The sequence below is a fragment of the Podarcis muralis genome, chromosome 3 (genome assembly GCF_964188315.1).
Source record: "Podarcis muralis chromosome 3, rPodMur119.hap1.1, whole genome shotgun sequence".
In the NCBI taxonomy this organism is placed as follows: domain Eukaryota; kingdom Metazoa; phylum Chordata; class Lepidosauria; order Squamata; family Lacertidae; genus Podarcis; species Podarcis muralis.
In genome coordinates this window covers 108,806,380-108,827,332 of record NC_135657.1, presented here as the reverse complement: position 1 = coordinate 108,827,332, position 20,953 = coordinate 108,806,380, and the positions used below count along the sequence as shown (strand labels likewise).

The 20,953-nt window shown below is 44.0% G+C and overlaps 1 long non-coding RNA gene across 1 annotated transcript; it reads right to left on the bottom strand.

Annotated features, from left to right (window-relative positions):
- Nucleotides 1-1,625: 1,625 nt before the first annotated feature.
- Nucleotides 1,626-5,796, bottom strand: LOC144327319 (uncharacterized). Its single transcript, XR_013392384.1, has 2 exons — nucleotides 5,412-5,796; nucleotides 1,626-1,866 (listed from the first exon to the last, which is right to left on the bottom strand). It is a non-coding gene; the product is annotated as an uncharacterized LOC144327319 (long non-coding RNA).
- Nucleotides 5,797-20,953: the final 15,157 nt, after the last annotated feature.

The following is a 20,953-nucleotide window of genomic DNA, read 5'->3' as shown; positions in this document are numbered from 1 at the left end:
CTTTGGAAGCCAAATGTCCAACGCAGCTTCCATGGCTTCTGATTGAGTGCAGGAAGTTCCTTGGTTGTTGAACGTTTTCGGAAGTCGAACGGATTTCCAGAACTGATTCCATTCGACAAACAAGGTACGGCTGTATATGTAAAAATGAGGATCTATGTCACAGTGATTTAAACAGGGTCTCTTCCACCTGTGAGGCAAGGTGAGGCAACTGTCTCAGGCAGCAGGAACCACAGGGGCAACAGATCTGGCCTCCAGTGTGGTGTAGTGGTTAAGAGCGGTAGTCTCGTAATCTGGGGAACCGGGTTTGCGTCTCCGCTCCTCCACATGCAGCTGCTGGGTGACCTTGGGCCAGTCACACTTCTCTGAAGTCTCTCAGCCCCACTCACCTCACAGAGTGTTTGTTGTGGGGGAGGAAGGGAAAGGAGAATGTTAGCCGCTTTGAGACTCCTGAAGGGGAGCGAAAGGCGGGATATCAAATCCAAACTCTTCTTCCAAGGAATCCATTGCCTACTGCAGCTGCCGCCAAAGTGGCAGCAATGGCTGTGAAACACTCATTGGAAGCCAGAGCTTCCACCTCCTCAGCAATGCTACCTCTACAGCAGTCTCTCTGTGAATAGGAGGCACTGTTGTTCTCCTCCTACCCCTAGGGAAGAAATGGCAGGGGCTGCCTTCTGGAGTTTCCTGGGCTCTGCACCCACCTTCAAATGTCAGATAAGCTTGATTTGATTCCCTCCCCTTTGTTCCTGATTTAGATCCTTGTTCCCCTCTTGTTCCTGATGTAGATCTCCACCCACCTTTCCCACTCACCCCGGTACCATTTTGTGTTTGCTTCTTGGGCCCGCCCTGGATTGCAAGTGTAGTATTTCAGTGGGATGTACTTTCAATCAACTTTGCTTCAGATCATTTTCTCTGTTAGCGTGCCTGAATTATTATTATTATTATTATTTGGTGGTATGAAGCACAGACCGAAGAGGACTAGCCAAGGAGATTATCACCAAGATTAGATGTCTAATTTTGGAGGGCATCCACTTCAAGTTAATGGGAGTCCAGTCATTGCACTGAAGCATAACTGAACGGCTAATGAATTGAGAGAGGTCTTGCTCTTACTCTGTGTGTAACAAAGGTGGTGGCTCTGCAGATGTGTTCGGACTCCCAACTCCCATCAGCCAGTGGTCAAGGGGCTGCTGGGAATTGTAGTCCAGCAACATCTAGAGGGCCACAGAATTCGTATCCTGTTATACAATTTCACATGGCTTTGCATTACATCACTGCATGTCCCATTGTAAGTTTTCTCTTTGTCTTCCCGAAAGAGAGGTTTGTCATTGCTTCTCCCATGAAGATAAATGTTAAAAATATCGGGCTTTCCCAACTGAAAGTAAACTTAGCGTTTCACCTTCTGCCCATCAGTAGAATTGCCCTTGAAGTCAGAGGAGCATCCTTTTGTGGCTTCATGGCCGGCAGAGATTCAGCAGGACCAGCATATTTTCTTGACATTGAAGCTCACTGACGGTGCTGCTGGTGAAATCCTACCTGGCTAAATTCTCCCTGCATTGCAGCTCCTTTAGGCTCCGGATTCCTCTAGGCCAGTAGCTAAAAAGAATAAGACTGCAAAGAGTTGAGTCAGATTTATGGCCAGAGCTCATGCATGTTTACTCAGAGAAAAGTAAAGTGCCAACTGGCCATATGGGCTGAGACTGATGAGGGTTGGAGTACTTCAAGAGCTGGAGGTCCACAGGTTCTGTATTCCAGATGTAAATGGCTTGGTGTGACTGTAGGACAAAACAATGAAGTATTCTGGTAGTCAAAGCTGTACAGTTTAAATGCATCTGAAGGGGCTTTAAGGTCAACCAAAGCTCTGTTGCTGACCTGAGAAGGAAAAGAGCACGCATAGAAGTTTTAGAGAGCAGGGTGGGATAGCTGATGGTACACAGCAGGTCCAAAAATTCCTTTATAGACTAGTAATAATAATACCCTGCCCATTTGGCTGGGTTTCTCCATCCACTCTGGGCAGCTTCCAGCACATACAAAAATATAATCAAACATCAAACGTTAAAAACTTCCCAATACAGGGCTGCCTTTAGACGTCTTCTAAAAGTTGTGTAGAGCTTTATCTCCTTGACATCTGGTGGGAGGGCGTTCCACAAGGAGGGCACCACTGCCGAGAAGGCCCTCTGCCTGGTTCCCTGTAACTTCACTTCTCACAGTGCAGGAACTGCGAGAAGACCCTCGGAGGAGGACCTCGATATCCAGGCAGGATGATGGAGGTGGAGATGCTCCTTCAGGTATACTGAGCTGAGGCCATTTGGGGCTTTAAAGGTCAGCACCAGCACTTTGAATTGTGCTTGGAAATGTAGAAGCATTTCCATACCTCCTCTGTAACTTTTCAGGTTTCCTTTTCCTGACAATCATTCTGAATATATGGTAAAGTAAAAGGTAAATGGGGACGCGGGTGGCGCTGTGGGCGAAACCACAGAGACTAGGACTTGCCGATCAGAACATCAGCGGTTCGAATCCCCGCAACGGGGTGAGCTCCAGTTGCTCGGTCCCTGCTCCTGCCAACCTAGCAGTTCAAAAGCATGTCAAAAGTGCAAGTAGATAAATAGGTACTGCTCTGGCAGGAAGGTAAACGGTGTTTCCGTGCGCTGCTCTGGTGCACCAGAAGCAGCTTAGTCATGCTGGCCACATGACCTGGAAGCTGTACGCCAGCTCCCTCGGCCAATAAAGCGAGATGAGCACCGTAACCCCAGAGTCGGTCACGACTGGACCTAATGGTCATGGGTCCCCTTACCTTTACCTAAAAGGTAAATGACCCCTGAAGCTATGAAGGAGGATGAACTCAAAGTCCTCATGGTTCTGTGGAGTGGCTTATCCATCCGTTCAAGGGGCTGTCCTAAGGTGACGTCTTATCCCAGCTGGGCTTCTCTGTGGTGGTTTCTCCAAGTTAGAAATCCAAAGGCTGCCTCAAGGAAACAGACAGGATCAACGATAATAATAAAAAGCACAGCTTTTATTTATGCCTTTAAAACTGCCATAGACGTAAATAGCTTCACTTTTCAGCCACCACAGATGGGACTGCAACAGCAACATAAACAGTGTGTTCTGAATAAGCGGCAGATGAACTCACGAGTGCCAACTTTGTGGGCTGCGGGATTTTTTCACGCATCTCCCTCTCCAGGCTTGATGCTCAACAAGAGCTCAAACGGTGTTACAGCCATCTGACAACAATTGGCGCGTAGGCGGAGGAAATGTATTCAACATGCCAGTTTCCCATCCTTCTGCAGAAGCACATGGTGGGATTCCACCTTCAATCACAGACACTTTCCATTGGCTTACAACAGTGCTCTGCTTTGGTGCCAGGACTTCAGGGCTGGCCCAAGACATTCTGGCACCTGAGACAACCCACAAAATGGCACACACACACACCCTTAGCAAGGAAGAAGCAACAAATGAATATCTAAGTCAGGAACAAGGTGTGTGTGGGGGGGGATAAAGATCTACATCAGAATCTGCTGCCCCTGTAGATCTTGCCACCTGAGGCAGTTGCCTCAGCTTGCCTCATGGGTGGGTCAGCCCTGCAGGAGTTGCAGGAAAAGCCTCAGAACTCTTACTTGGACAGTAGTTCAAAGCATCCTGCTATTTCCACAGCTGAAGCTGACTTCTTTATTTTTACCCACATGTTCTCCACTGGACTGACTTGTTTACTGTCTTGAATTTCTGCGCAGGTGTACACATTTGACAAATATAATTAAACCCCCTCCTTTACCATTAACTTTAATCTTTTTGAAGAGATTGTGCCCTTCAATTGCTTCATTCCAAGCCAGGGAGTTGTCCCACCAAGTCTCAGTTGTACTAATCAATTTATAAGGTTATCGTGACATGTTCCTTGGCCTTCCAGGTGCTCTTGTTGACATTATCCTCTTCTATTTTCTTGCCGGACCCTTTTCTTTCACAGGCTCGGTGACTCATATGTCATCTGAAAGCCCTGTCACATTGCAATGTGACATCCACTGTAGCTGGAACCGACTGAATCTTCGCCAGCTATTTCTATTCAGGCATGCACATATTGTCCTTAAACCCATGTTAACTATGACTGTAGTTAAATAACAAGTTATCAAGAGTCCCTGTTTGCTGCAGAGCTTGTACATAGAAGATGAATCCTGTCCCTGAAAGTTTCATTGATAGTCGGACGTTGTTATATCTCCTGCCTCAGGGGCCCAGTGCTGGCTTGAAGAGGACTCTGGTCAGATGTTGCACCACTTGCCTGGTCTGAGAATATAGCTTTTCCCTCATCCTTGGAGTCTGATGTTGATTCCCCTAGAGCAGGGGTGGGAAACACACAGTCTTCCAGATACTGTGGAACTCGGCCATCACAGCAGCTAGCCAGGAATGATGGGAGTTGTAGTCCAGCAAACATCAAGAGCACCATATGCTCTCTGTCCCTGACTTGAAGTCTCTCCTGCTCTATAATTGTGCAGGGGTATTCAGTTGCAGAATGTGCATTCACCAGAATGCGGCAGCTAGACTGGTGACTGGGAGTGGCCGCCAAGACCACATAACACGGCCTGAAAGACCTACATTGGCTTCCGGTACGTTTCCAAGCACAATACAAAGTGTTGGTGCTGACCTTTAAAGCCCTAAATGGCCTCAGCCCAGTATACCTGAAGGAGCCTCTCCACCCCCATCGTTCAGCTGAGGTCCAGCTCCGAGGGCCTTCTCAGTAGTGGCACCTGCCCTGTGGAACGCCCTCCCATCAGATGTCAAGGAAATAACAACTATCTGACTTTTAGAAGGCAGCCCTTGTTTAGGGAAGTTTTGAATGTTTGATGTTTTATCGTGTTTATAATATCCTGTTGGGAGCCATCCAGAGTGGCTGGGGAAACCCATCCAGATGGGCAGGGTATAAATAATAAATTATTATTATTATTATTATTATTATTATTATTATTATTATTATTATTATTGACTACAGGCCCTTTAAATACTGCAAACGGCAATCCCAGGGGGTGAAGCCCTGCCAGACTCTTTAAGGCTTCAGAGAGCTAAGTCTTTGCTGGGCAGCATCTTCTCAAGCTCAGCTAACAGGGCCTGGACTGGTAGATGAAGTTCTATATAATATGTCAGAAGAAAAAAAGAACCCAGAATGTAGCCATAAGTCCATTCCCACACCCTGACTCCCTTGCTAAATTTAGCCAATAAGCACGATTATTGACCCACACCTTGAAAAACTAAAGCTGTTTTCGCCCCTTCCTTTTTCTTCCACCCCACATTTTACCCGACATTTGATACTCCCACACTTGCCTGCTGTCCAATTCTTTTCCAACTCCATCCAATCCCTTGGCATTTGGCGCGAAGTAGCAGCAACAAAAACACATTTAGGCAGCGACACTTTTTAGAGTGTTGGTTTAACTTACCCATGAGGAAATAATGGAGAAGCAATTGAATGACTCAACCTCTCTTTTCAAGTTCGCTTGATCAACATTCCAAGTACGCAGTGTCCCCAAAGGAAATTGAACAATAAGGCTGCAATCCTATATCTGGTACTTCCCTGGGAACTGAGCCCCATGGAACTAAAGGCGACTTACTTCCAAGTAGACATGTGGAGGTTTGCATTGTCTATGGAGTTCTGTATGAGCAACTGTTTTCTGCACCATTGTTGGACAGGAGCAAGCTGGTTGTAGAGTAACATTTTAAAGAGTGAGCTTGCTTGTCTGCCACTAGGAAGGAAAACAAGTTGTGACTATAACAGCAAAGGTGCAAACTCCTTTCTGCTTTCCTTGCTGAGGGCCTGTCTGCAGGTGACCCTAACTGTGCTGCTTGTAATCACATTTTCATGTTTCATTTAATTGCACACATGGGAGTGATGTTCATTGGGAATACATGCACTGCTGGTGAGGTTTAACACACCCACACCCACAATGAAAATGAAAATTGCAGTTGGACCTTTCTCCCTAAGTTTAACTACAGCATGAGGCAATCACACCCATGGGGAGGGTTAAACTGTGTCACCTCTGCCTGAAATCAAAAGTTAAAAATGATATGATTGGAAGTGAAGGAGATAGACCCTAAATCAGCTCCACTAAAAAACCACAAGTTGCATGAAACTGCCCTGAATCCATTTTCAGACCCTCCAAGTGTTAATATTTTCCAGGGATGTCCCTGATTTAGAGAAGCCGTCCTGGTTTCTGATTTAATCCTGCAATGTCTCACTTTTCCTTAGAATGTCCCTATTTTTATTGGAGAAATGTTGGAGAGTATGGAGTTATCTAACCCCAGAGCCGTCTGAAGGCAATGCTGTATAGGGAAAAGTTTTTTTTTAAAAAAAGTTAATGTTTTTTATATGTTGGAAGTTGCCCAGAGTGGCTGGGGCAAACCAGTAAGATGTGTGGGGTATAAATAGCAAAATTATCATTATGGGACGGGGCGTCCCTATTTTCATCGGAGAAACGTTGGAGGGTATGCATTTTTCTGGCTGATTGGGATGACCTTGGTCCATTTTTCTTCCCCTTTTGCTCTCTGCATAAGCAAAACATCTCAGAACGCCCAGCTTGAAAAGACACATTAAGCAAACACACCAGCCTTTCTTTCCATGGTGCTTCCTGCTTGCATTATTAAGTTTACCTCCTGGAGGGACAACAGAGAAACCCTCAATATATGCGAAGCTGAAAATGTAAGCGCCGTCTGATGCTGCCAGCTCATAATTCTCACTTGTAGTGATTCTCAGTTTCCAACTGACCTTTGAGATACCAAATTCAATTACTTGCCTGGACCAGATTGAAGACCCTCTAGAGTTTCCAGCCATGAGTTATAGCATTATGATTATACTGTAGCCCACAGTTAGGCATAGCAGCGTTAATTGCAACTGTCGATGGTAGCATCCATAAACCCTGAGCCAGGTGTTTTATAGCATATACTGTGCTCCTGATATATAGCAATGATATTGTTATTGGTATTTACTGGCATTGCTGACGGGATTCATTCCACGCTCCTGCCAAAAACCTAAATTACCCGTTCTGGAAAATATCAGCGTGTGCTCATTTGTGCCTTTCTAAGAATGCACTCTGACTTTTTCCACCATTTACATCTCCCGCATTGAGTTCCAGACTCACTCATGCTCAGAGATAGGATAGCTCAGCTGGTATAGTCTGAGACCCTTAATCTCAGGGTCCAAGGCCCACACTGGGCAAAAAGATTCCCGGATTGCAGAGGGGTGGACTAGTTGATTCACACAGTTACTTCTAACTCTGCAATCCTATGAAATCATGGAGATAGGATGCCCTCCTACATTATGTTCTCAAGATGTCTGTAGAGAATACAGTGGTACCTCGGGTTACAGACGCTTCAGGTTACAGATGCTTCAGGTTACAGGCTCCGCTAACCCAAAAATAGTACCTCGGGTTAAGAACTTTGCTTCAGGATGAGAACAGAAATCGTGCGGCGGTGGAAGGCCCCATTAGCTAAAGTGGTACATTGGGTTATGAGCAGTTTCAGGTTAAGAGCAGACCTCCAGAATGACTTAAGTTCTTAACCCAAGGTACCACTGTATCAGTTTACCACCCAACCCAATAAATCAGCACTCTGACAGAAGAGCAGTTACCATTGGGAAAAGAGTATTATGCTAACCAGTGCCAGAGGTTGTCACCATGCTCCAGGGGTCTACAGTTTTTTGCTGGCCAAGCCTTTCTTCTCTGAGGGAGTGCCCCACTAGCCTGCATGGAAAATTCAGGTGCAGTCCCAGCTATGTGAAAGCACTCTTCATTACAGAAAGGATAGGCAGGCATCAAGTCCATATGGCATAGAGAGACAACCTTGCCAGTGGTCAAGCAGGACTCAGAGGGCAGTCCAAACAACCACTGGTGAGCAGTGGGCCTCCTCCATTGCCCAATGAGAGGTGAAGTTTACATTTGAGAGGATGGAAGAATGTGTGAGAGAGAGACAGAGAGGGAGAAGAAACTCCTCTCTGGTTGATCTAGGGCACTTTCTCTTTAAAGCTGTGGGCATTATGATCACAACATCAGTGTGAGATCACAATGGCCAACCTCTCCCCTTCAGGCAGGGAGTATCAGCATAGGACCCTTCAGCTTATGAAAGACTTGAAGGAAGAGCTTATATTATCCAGTTAGCAGTTCCTCATAGCTGATGCTAGTTTACATTGTAAGTGTTTTTATAATCTTAGCAATTGTTTAATGAAAAAGGTAGCAAATGCTTTCTAAGAACATTTTCTTCAATTCTTTGGTTGCTAAGTTGTATTCTCTTTTCAAGTCGGTTTTTATCTTGACTCTCTCTCTCTCTCTCTCTCTCTCTCTCTCTCTCTCTGTGTGTGTGTGTGTGTGTGTGTGTGTGTATCTGACGTTTTCAGATTCATTACTGTGGCTTGTGTAAGTATGACTGAAAGTCTGCTCAGCAAGCAAAAATGTGTTTACCTTAAGCTTTTATTTTCCCAGCAACGTAGCATATGGTCAATGGGTGGACCTTGTTATAACTGCTACGTAAATATTAGCTAGGCTTGAGTTTAGAGGGAGTACTCACAAGCTTAGCCACGTCTAGTTGCAACATATTTATAGCTGTCAAAACAAAAGGAAATATGAAACCATCAAGACAAAATGGACTCTTCATTTTTCTTAGATCTAAACAAAACTGGTTATAAATGCAATTAATGCTTCAAAGTATGTTTAAAATGTTGCTCATGAGAATCACCTCAAGTATTTATGAAGTTTTCCTCCTGTCCTGCTAAAGGTATCAGTATCTCCTCAAAAATAATTCATTTCTTTTGGTGAGAACTGTGTTATATGCAGGCACTGCTATCCAAACACAATGTGTTCTTGGGAAATCATTTGTTAGGTGAACGTTCACATAGTGAGCCAACAATTTCCATTGATTCCTATGGGGAAATTTCTAATGTGTTCCAAACAATAGAATGTTGACCCCAAAATGATGAAAAACTTGGGAAAATCCATGAAACCCCTATGAAACCTTGCAAAAGGCAAACAAGGAAGGAAAAAAATGCTCTCTTATTTGTTCAATGTCTCTTCCTTTTCCCTTGCTCCCACCATGGTTTCTGGTGAAACTGTTGCCACAGAACAGTGAGACACAAAATAGTAATGCAATGTTTATTTGTTTACACTACTACACACAGGCCTGACAGTTTGGATATCTGAATCTGTGGTGTGAATAGTGACATCTGGGTACCAATTCCTTGTGTTGGATAAGTGAGGTTTTATATAACAAGTTTCTGGGTAGTGGGGACCTGTGTGTGTTGTTTAAAAGGTAGTTTTTTTAAAAGGTAGTACTGCAGTATTTTTTAAAAAAGAGTAGTACTTTTCAGAAGATACCATCCCAATCATTGCACTACGTCACACTACGTCACAAAACACAATGGTCACAGTCCAAAGCAGATATACACCTGCAACCCAGCCCTATGTATGACAGCAATAGAAAGATGGTTTGCGCTTCTTATTTAGTTCCTACTTGCACTGCCTTACCCTCTCCAACGCTGAAGCCATTTTGACATGCCCAAACCAGACATTTGGTATATGCCATGGCCCCACCACAGCTATTTTGTGACTAGGGCCCACTTGCAGTTTTTGGCACATCTGCTTCTGCCACTCCTTGCCCCTAATTTTTAGCATTCCCTGATGTTTCTGCTCCTCAGAGCCATTTTGGCCATCAAGTCTGTGGGAACCATGGGTGGGTAAAATAAGGAGCACAACAGATTACTCTGGATCCTCATCCATAGCTTTAGCTACCCTGCTTCATAGGCCTTTTGTACCTGAAGTTCTCAGGTACACTACCCTTTTGCTTTCTGTCTTCTCCATCCCTTCATTCCAGAGATGGAGAACCTGTAGCCCTCCAGATGTCATTGGACTTTCATCAGCCCCAGCCACCATAGCTGGTTGGCAGGCTTGATGGGACGTGCAGTCCAATGACATCTGAGGGGCTCCAGGTTGTCCTTTACCATTCTTTCCTCATTTCACTTCCTGTTTCTCACTTCCTTTAGTCACCTGGTCCTTTATCCCCTGGGTTCTCTTCCTACCTGGTTCCACATCCTTTATATTATCCTGCATCTTAGAAATACCACACAACCCCCTGTGTCCCCGTGCTCAGTATGCTGTCATCTTCTGGCCAATTAGACCTTTTAATTTATTCACAGATGGCATGCTGTTTTGTAAAGAATTGCCCTTTCCCCATAGCTGTTAAAAAATGTTTGTGAACATTCCATGGCATCAGACAGATCAGTCAATAGTCAGGGTTCGCAGATGTGTGATATTCAGTTTTGCATTTATTGTATATGTTTATGGAACCCTTCTTATTAAAGTAATGCAATTTAAGGTTTTAGTTTCCTAAAAGTTAATGTCATTAGATAGCTGGGCAGCCTGGCGATAGTGTTTTTAGAGTGCCAGTTCTATTGCACAATCATAATTCCTCAATATAATTAGCTGGTACTTTTGGCTTTAGCAACTTCTCATTTTTTATGCTTCCTGCAACCCTGAAATTACTAGCACAGTAATTGAAGATGCAGCATCGTCCAAAAGAAGTGAGGCATCCAAATATAAATTGAGGACATTATTTTAGGGTACCAAGGGAGGAGTTCTTGTTCCACGGCATCATTACTGACATCCAGGTATGTTGGAGAGCAGCCAATGTGATACCAGAGTGCAAAGATTGCTTATTAAAAGTAAAGGTGAGAGAAACTGGGTCTGTATTTTTAGAAGGTGTCAAAAATGCTAATGGCAAAAGACATCTGGAGGGAACAATTTTTTAAACCATGTACAACAAATATATGCTGTAGGCCTATTTAAGGCAGTATCATCTTTGTGCAGCAGGAAATAGAAACTTTGGGCTAAGGGGGTATTAGTCATCAAAGGCCTCCAGGTAGAATTTCTTTTGACTATAGATCAGGCAATGCAAGGCCTCATTATCTAAACCCAACTAGTTGAACATTGATTCACAAAAGCGGCAGCCTGCTTTTTGCCCTAAAAGTTCTGTTACTCATACTGTGACTCGGGGAATCATGACCTGTGGAATTCACCTAATTCTAATTGTCACTTCTGTGAACAAAACTGCTGCTTTTCTGATACCATCTTCCCCTAAGCAGATCCCAAAGCTTTTTATGACAGCTCTGCATTGGTATTGATTTCCAAGCTGCAGTATAAAAACGTGAAAGGTCCTTTTTACACTTTCAGTTCTTTTAAGAGTGAATCACTCTTGGGTGTGTGTTGAATGCAAGGCAATTTATTTGCCCTTGTAAACAAAAACAGAAAAAGGTTAGAAAAATGCTACTAAAATTCATGGGTAGCATTCAAGGCTGCAGTCCTGCACACACTTCAGAATAAACTACACTGGACTAAGTGGGGCAGATATAAGATTGTCCTGCCATGGTCACAACTTCGCCCTGGAGTAGAAATGGCTCACCAGGTGGGGAGGGGCCGCCACAGTAGCGGGAGGGAGAGGAGGAGTTTGGCGCAGTGTGATGCAGCAGCAGAGGATATGCATCAGCAGAGTCACAGCACCGACCTCTTGGACCCTCTCGCTCTAGCACGACCATCTTTGCCTGATCTCCCTTAAGCCTGATGAGCCTGCTCAGTGTCATCATCTGACAACTCTAGTCCTAAGTCCAACTCTGTGAACCAGGAGACACCATCAATGCAATCACGTCCCTTCTTCCTATCTTGGGGATTCCCCTAAAATGAATATTTCATTGCCTGTCTCTATCTTGTTGATCCTCAGTCTTTAGCTATAGATCCCAAACTATGTTGGCTTTTCTTTGTTTCTTTTGACCATGTCTGTGTGACTAACTCCAGGGCTTTGTTAGCAGTTTCTGGCGATGTCAGATATTTTTTTGAAGCAAGATCTTCTGTATGAGCCTTAAGAAGCTTTGACTCGTTTATTCAATCTTCCATCAGATGTTGTTGAGCTGTTTAAAATGCAGATATATTAAACTGCAGAGTCAAGAGCAGTGTGTACACAGCCGCAATGGTGACTCGAGGTTCAGCTTGAGTAGGTTCTGTTCAATGCAAGCTATGAGTAGGGTTTTGCTTAACCTGCATCTACCAGTAAATAACAGAGCAGGATCTCTCCAATGTAATTACTGGCTACTAGTTCTCTATGCGAGGGACGTGGGTGGTGCTGTGGTCTAAACCACAGAGCCTAGGGCTTGCTGATCAGAAGGTCGGCGGTTCAAATCCCCGCGATGGGGTGAGCTCCCGCTGTTCGGTCCCAGCTCCTGCCCACCTAGCAGTTTGAAAGCACGCCAGTGCAAGTAGATAAATAGGTACCGCTCCTGCAGGAAGGTAAACAGTATTTCCATGCATTGCTCTGGTTCGCCAGAAGCGGCTTAGTCATGCTGGCCACATGACCTGGAAGCTGTCCGTGGACAAATGCTGGCTCCCTCAGCCTATAGAGCAAGATGAGCGCCGCAACCCCAGAGTCATCTGCGACTGGACCTAATGATCAGGGATACCTTTCCCTTTACCTAGTTCTCTATGCATCCACACTAAGGCACACTCCCAGTTTCCTTATACGCTGTGCCTGCCAGCCTTTCTTAACAGAATGCCACTGTTCTCTTCAGGAGAGCAGGCCCAGGGATGTAGCATTATTCTGTCCTATGGAACAAGAAATAGCTGAGCCATTCTCTCTGTAATTGCTCTGTAATATCAATTGAAAAAGGATGATTAGCACCCTTGCCTAAGAGAAAAGTGTGCTATTTCATTTCTGCTTTGACTTGAATCCATGTTTGATTGAGTCAGACAAAAGCCATTGTGTTTGCTATCAATAACCTGGTGCTAGTTTACATAAGCATTGCACAAAGCAGATGATTAGAGTCTCAGAAGGGAAAGCACCATGGGGAAAACCATCACCGGTGGCATTATAAGGATAAGCTGTGGGAAGAACTCTGATGAATGCTTCACCCTTCCTGAACCTGATGGGAATTTACTGTGCTCAGTGTTGCACATCAAAGGAATCTCAATTCAACTGGCCTTTCAAGCAATTGCACACCTTTAAATATAACTGTTGTTCAATATGTTTTTAAAATCATATCAGATAGATGTGCTGATACATTCAAGAGGAAAAAGCCATACCTGCTGCCTTGTGGGATATCTTCAGAAGAAGAAAAGGCTAAGGAGTAAACCCTAAGATGGTTGGTTCCTTGTAAGTCTCTGCCTGGCAACTCCTGAAGCCCTGCCAAACAAAATAACACAACACAATGGCCAATAACAATGGCACTAAACACTATTTATAGACTAATACAAATGATCAGAAATTGCAACTAAAGTCTCTTCACCAGTCTTCTTCACCAGTCACAGTAGAATAATTCAAAAGTTTGATATATACATAATCTGTCACCAAATATCGCCGGAACAGAGTTTCCGGATAACCAATCTGTTTCGTTCAATGCTTCATCAGCCAGTCTTGATCAATTCTTCATCAGCCAGACTTGTAAGAATTAATACGAGAAGGATGTAGTTCAATTTCTTAACAAGCCAATCTTACATGTAAGTACTGGTAAATATAAAAGCTGTAGAAAATATGCTGTGGATCAGTGTTTATATGATACTGTAGTCACTGATTCAGTGACTATTTACTTACATGTAAGATTGGCTCGTTAAGAAATTTTCAAGTGTACACAATCCCCCCCCCCATATAAGCAATAAACATTTTAATTCCCTTTTGTTGTTCATCCATCATTGATTTTTCAAAAACAATGTGAATATGATCAGAAAATCTTCATAGGAGCACAGAACAGGCAAAGTTTTCTTTCCCTTTGGGTACATTCAAGTTTTTCCTCCTGCACATGTTGATTCTAAATGTTGACACATGCAAGAACAAATGGATAAAATTTTGCGACTGCTCCTCTCTCTCTCTCTCTCTCTCTCTCTCTCTCTCTCTCTCTCTCTCTCAATCTCTTTCACTTTCCTTCTCTGTCACACACAAAATGCCACTTTCCATTTCCCAGTTTTCCTCGTGCTATTTCCTAGACACAGAGTGCAAAAAGCAACTGTCTCTCCGGATGTTTCCAGGAGACTTTGTGAGAATGTGTTTCCCTAGCTGGCTCGCAGAAGGTCTCCCTCACAAACCCCTAGAAAACAAATAGTTAAACTGCGTTTCTGAATGTGCTTTTGCATTCCTCTTGAAATCAGCCATTTGCAATCAATTGCAAAGCAGGAATGAACCCATTATTATTTCCTGAGAAAGTCCCTTTCTTCACTTGGGGTTAGAATGCTATTTTCCTGTTGTAGATAGGAGAAAGCAGAATGCCAGATCTTTATTTTAATTGTCTAGTCCAGAAGCAGGACTGGTCCTAACGGTCAGGGGTCCCTTTACCCCTTTACCTATGTAGTCCAATGGATGACCTACGCATTCCTCTGAGGATCAAGGCAGAAGCAGGAAACCTGAGGACCTCCAGATATTGTTGGACTACAGCTCCCATCATCCCTGACCAACAAGAAGGAAGCCCTAAATTTTCCTAACCTAAGAACACAAGATTGGGAGTTGATCTCTTGCTTCCTCTTTTGTAGGCGAGATAAACATAAAAAAGGACAGTATACGTCATTCATTATGCATCCTCTGATATACCAACTCTTAAAGCCGCTCCTTGGCGTACACTCTTAAGTATGATTTTCTTTTTCTCTAGAAGTAGACTAATCACTAAAACCGAGCAGCTTTAACTCTCAATCGGCTATAGCAGAAATAATCTTTGTCTTCAAAATTGAAATGTGTGTTGTGCCTGGGACAGAGCAAATTTTGCTTTCTTAACGTTTCAGTTAAGTATTTAAATCTCTCCTTGAACCAATTATTAGTTTTTTATTCATCTATAAAGGTATTTATACGCCACTGTCTCGCAAAGCTTCAGGGCAGTGCACAACATAAAAAACATTTAAAAGGAATACAAAGTATTATTAAATGTCTAACACTGGGTGCTTTTCAGAGGATTTTGTGAAGAATACAGTTCCTTTTGATGCAAGTATACTTAATTGCTAACATGATTTGCTTAAAGTAACAATGGAGCATGTACCATTTAACATCAAAGAGTCTTGTGACACCTTAAAAATTAAGATATTTCTCATGGTATTAACTTTTGTGAATAACAGTCCACTTTATCAGATGCATGGAGTGTTATCTGAAGTTATAGATATATGCTCATGGTGGTAATGGCAATTTGTAACAATTGAGGTTGGGGAAAATGAAATGCAGAAAAGTATGACTGTAGATCATGAAAGCAGATGCCATAACAATTGTGTTAGTCCTGAAGGTGCAACATGTCTCTTTTTTGTTTTTGCTGCAAATGAATAACACGAGTACTCCTTTAAACATAATCACTGATAACACACAAGCCAGCTTTTAGAAATAGTCCTGTGTGACTAGTTCCACACACCAAAGGGGACTTGACTATTCCTCAAACAACCTCCCACATCCCTATGAAACTGAGATAAATTTCACATAGTTTTTAAAAGCATGTTTCAAGTCCCTCTGTCCTCATCCTTAACCATTGCCAAGGAGCAGGGACAAATGAGATAGTGAGAGGACTACCCAAGCCATACTCATGCTGTAGGACGGTTGTGACAAAGGTAAGATGATCAGGACCATAGACAGCGACCCTGCAGCTGAGAACAGTCAGGACAAGTTGACTCACCACTGGCTTGCTGCACCTGCCAATGTCCGGCCTGGAGGCTTAAGACTGGCTCCTCCAAGGGACTGAATCTGTGGACGTTTCCTAGGGGTTTCTTGATCCTCAGAGGAATGTGTAGGCCATCCTTTGGACTACATAGGTAAAGGGGTAAAGGGACCCCTGACCGTTAGGTCCATTTGTGGACGACTCTGGGGTTGCGGCGCTCATCTCACTTTACTGGCCGAGGGAGCTTTCCAGGTCATGTGGCCAGCATGACTAAGCCGCTTCTGGCGAACCAGAGCAGCACACAGAAATGCCGTTTACCTTCCCTCTGGAGCGGTATCCATTTATCTACTTGCACTTCGTGCTTTTGAACTGCTAGGTTGGCAGGAGCAGGGACTGAGCAGCGGGAGCACACCCCATCGTAGGGATTTGAACCGCTGACCTTCTAATCGGCAAGCCCTAGGCTCTGTAGTTTAACCCACGGTGTCACCCGCGTCCCATACATAGACTACATGGACAAAGGTAAAACATCCTCAGAGCTGTGGGGGGTAGGTGTGGCATCCTGGTACCAACAGTAATAATAATAATAATAATTTATTATTTATACCCCGCCCATCTGGCTGAGTTTCCCCAGCCACAACAGGATGATCCAGTGGGTAGGACTGAAGATATTCATCAGTGTCAGTGGAGCTGTTTGGTTCATTTTGCAGAGGGAAGGAGCTCACTAAGGCTCAAAGGCTTTATTTTCGTATATTAGCTGTAGTGCGAATCCAGGGTGCTTCAAACTTTGGCGAGATAGTTCTGGTCTTTTGAAAGCATAATTGGAAGAAGTGCGGCTACACTGTAAAGTTAATTACCTGACAGTTTGCCTATCACCCTGTCTAAAACGGTTCTCTCTCTGCATCTAAAGGAAGACGACTACATAATGACATCCTTTTATTTTTATTTTTACAAAGCTTAAGGAAGAAAGGCTTGAACAGGTAAAGCTCCCTAATACAGTGGTGCCCCGCAAGACGAATGCCTCGCAAGACGAAAAACTCGCTAGACGAAAGGGTTTTCCGTTTTTTGAGTCGTTCCGCAAGACGAATTTCCCTATGGGCTTGCTTTGCAAGACGAAACGTCTTGCGAGTTCTTGCGAGTTTGTTTCCTTTTTCTTAAAGCCGCTAAGCCGTTAATAGCCGCTAAGCCGCTAATAGCCGCTAAGCCGCTAAGCCGCTAAGCCGCTAATAGCCGCTAAGCCGCTAATAGCTGTGCTTCGCAAGACGAAAAAACCGCAAGACGAAGAGACTTGCGGAACGGATTCATTTCGTCTTGTGAGGCACCACTGTAGTGCAGGGGTGAAGAACTGGATTTGGATGGTGGGCAGATGCCCCCTATCACTTTGACCCGTGTGTACAACCACCCAATTCACCCTCTTGTCACCAAGATCTTGGGTGAAGCCTTTCCCTTTGCAAATGGGCTTGAACTCAGGGTGATCTGCAATGGGGAAATAATGTTCTTTTGCCTGCATGGTTTGATTCAAACACACAGAGAGACAATTATGGAGATAAATAAAGAGCTCACAAATAAATGCAAAGTAGAACCTTGACTTCAAACTCTGAGTGGCAAAATGGGAGAATTTGCAAAATTTGGAATGTTTGCATTTCTTTTGACTCAAGGTTTCCCCCGTCTCCATCTGGTTCTTAGCAGTCCTGGAGAATTTAGCTAGTAAAGTATATACCATTAGGGGACAAATCAAGAAAGACATTTTCCCCTGAGCCTTTCCAGAATTGAGCATGCAGCAAGCAAGCATGCTAATAATGAGATCCCAGCACAAAATGCTCTAGTTGGGGAAACAAGAAAATGGTCGCCAACCTCTTCCTTTGATCGCAGACAACTAGTGCTGCATTTTCGAACTGTTTCTTTTTGTATTGCTGTAATATTATTTGTTGTCATTAATAATAATTTTTTTAGAGGAAACACCCCACCCCCCATATCTAGGTCTTTGGGTGCCTAGTTTTCTGTACAATGCAATTATTTGGAAACACTATGTTTGAAATTGTATTTCAAAGAGTAGCAACTTTTTGACCAATAGCACAATCCTAAGCATATTCACATAGAAATAACTCCTACTGAGTTCAAGGGAACTTACTGTCTAATACAGAGGTGGGGACCAGGTTGCCTTCCTGAGGTTGTTGGAGAGCCAGTGTGGTGTAGTTGTTAAGAGCAGTGGACTCGTAATCTGGTGAACTGGGTTCGCTTCTCCGCTCCTCCACATGCAGCTGCTGGGTGACCTTGGGCTAGTCACACTTCTCTGAAGTGTCTCAGCCTCACTCACCTCACAGAGTGTTTGTTGTGGGGGAGGAAGGGAAAGGAGATTGTGAGCCGCTTTGAGATTCCTTTGGGTAGTGATAAAGCGGGATATCAAATCCAAACTCTTCTTCTTCTTCTTCTTGGGCTAAAACTATCAGTCCAAGCCAGCATGGCAAATGTTCAGGGATGATGGGTATTGCAGGCTAGCAACATCTCAAAGGTCCTCAGCTCTGCTTAAGTAACTGTGCTTAGGATTGTAGCTGAGGTGGCCTCTCTTTTCCCCAACCATCAGCACTGGGCTACTCAGAAACCATTTTGCCTTGAGGGGAAGACAGACAGAAGATAGAACCACTTGAAGACCTGGCTCCAGTGTCCCATCTGAAGTGGAATCTACTTCCTCATTGTCCCCCCAGGGCTGCTCAAGAACCATCTTGCACTAAACAGGGAAGTCTAGCTTCCTAAATGCCTGTTCCCACTTGTGTCTTTGCTGTTTTTTTAGTTTTCCTTTATGCTTACTACTTGCTTAAAAAAATTAAACCACTTTTTGTGATTTCACTGAAATGTGGTATATAAACACCTTTAAAAAGAATTAAATTACTAGTTGAACATTGTGGGGCTTGCATCCAAGCGAACATACACAGGATTGTGCTGCAAATGTTCTCCTTTTAAACCAGACAGGAGACAAAGCCATTACCGCCAACATAAATAATGGAGCTCATATTTTCCTAATGCAGTTTATGTATGTTAAATCCTACCCTTTTCACCCAGGGATTCTTGGCACCCTTTCTACCATACACACTCCTGCAAAACTCTCTAGCATGAGTTTCATTCCACCACTAGATTCACAGAAGGTATGTACATAAAGCAACATGTGACTCAACAGGGAGACCTCTTTCTGCCACCCTCTTAGCATCAGAAGTGAAATTTACCAGAGTTCACTCAGCTACTGTTTGGCAGAGCTGTAGAAGTATGGGATGAGTAGACTTCAGAGGAAACTATGCATTATGCAGTCTCCCGGTTCTTTCATCTGCGGATTTTTAAACAAAAGCCAAAGCAGTCTGGGAGCTGACAAAAAGATGGGTGCAGGGAGAAAGATGGCTTAACCCTTTCCTCCCTGATCCTTGTTCAGCTCAAAATTACCCTCCCTGTGATTATGCATTCCTGAGCTGGATGACTTTGGGATCTGTAACTGAATGGACAGGAAGTTGAGTTGACTTCTACATCGGCCTGGTTTGATTCTTCACATATTCATCTGAGGAAGCAGGCACTGGTGTACAAAGGCTTATGCCTTTTTAAAATACCGTATTTTTCGCTCTATAAGATGCACTTTCCCCCTCCTAAAAAGTAAGGGGGAATGTGTATGCATCTTATGGAGCGAATGCAGGCTTCGCGGGCTACCCCAGAAGCCAGAACAGCTAGAGGGAGCACTGCGCAGCGCTCCCTCTGGCTGTTCTAGCTTCTGGCTTAGCTGCCCAAAGCCTCCGCAGGGCAGCAGGGAGCCTTCATCCCGCTGCCCTGTGGAGGCTTCGCGTGGCTATCCCTGGCTTTTGCGGGAGGTGGGGGAAGGGACACAGCACGGCTCTCTCTCTCCCCCTACCTCCTGCAAAAGCCCCCAAGAGCCGCGCGGAGTGTGTGTCTCTCTCTCTCTTGGGGGCTTCTCCCTCTCTTGGGGGCTTCTCCCTTCTTGGGGAAAAGCCTGCAAACGCCGCACACACGCTCCACGCAGCTCGTGAAAGGGAGTGCTGAGCAGAGCCTGTGATGCATACAGGCTCTGCTCAGCGCTCCCTTTAAATATATATATTTTTTTCTTGCATTCCCCCTCTAAAAACTAGGTTCGCCTTATGGTCAGGTGCGTCTTATGGAGCGAAAAATATGGTAGATGTGGTTATTCTTTAAAGTGCTATACATGCTATACATGCTTTGCTGGTTTCTGATCCAGCTACCCCTCTCCTATTAATTGTATACAGTCTAGACAAAAAGAAACGGTGTCAAACTTCTTAAAAGAGTGGGTTTGACAGGTTGGTGTCAGCTAATGTGTGGATACAGGTGTGCAAAACGGGTGACAAACTCTGATTTGGACACTCGGGGTAGTTTGTTGTTGTTTTTGCCTTAACTACGTGGGACAATCCTGCCACCAGTTGAATCCTAGTCTTTAGCGCTCTCTCTCTCTCTCTCTCTTCATGGCTTAAACAGCCTTGCCAAGCTATCCTTTGTTTAGGCTGTCAGTTGAAGTAACTGTTCGCTGCTGCTACCCAGTGCTGATCTTTTGATGACTGCTTCCCTGGGCAGTGAAGAACAGAAGGCAGGTCATGGGGTTACTAGGGGCAGTTGAGAGTGTAGAAGTACAAAGGCAATGCTCAGCTGTAACTCTGGCTTTGCCGCACATGGCCGTTTAACCTTCTGCAAAAGCCGATTTGCCTTTTCTCTTTATTGCCGAGCCTCTCCTGTAGCTCTTCTGTAAAAGGGAAGGAAAGAAGACAAAAAGGATGGTGCATTCAAGGCACAGGGCCATTTGGGGTTGGCATGCTTTGAGTTGGGTTTATTGTATTAAAGAGCAGTGTTGGTTCCAGCTTTGAGTGGAGTGGGGATCCTGGACAAAGGATTCAGAAGACATCTGAAGGCAGCCCTGTTTAGGGAAGTTTTTAATGTCTGATGTTTTATTGTATTTTTAATACTTTGTTGGAAGTCGCCCAGAGATGATGATGATGATGATGATCTTCTAGGTGGGGGGCTGCCTTGTGCTTGTACTCGGACCCTTCTTGGGTCTTAAATAAATAAATAAATTTTATTTGTATCCCGTTCTCCCCAACCAAAGCCAGGCTCAGAGCGGCTAACATCATATAAATAAGACAACATGCATAATACAATATGCAATATGCAAATAAAATAACATTCAACATTCATTAAAACAATATAGAATAACATTAAATATCAGCATTTCAAAATTAAACAGAAATCCACTCAACAGTTACAATTAGCTAATTTCTAAACTCCAATAAATAAAACAACAGCAAACCACAGTGCGCAACATAATACAATACAAAATGAAAAGCA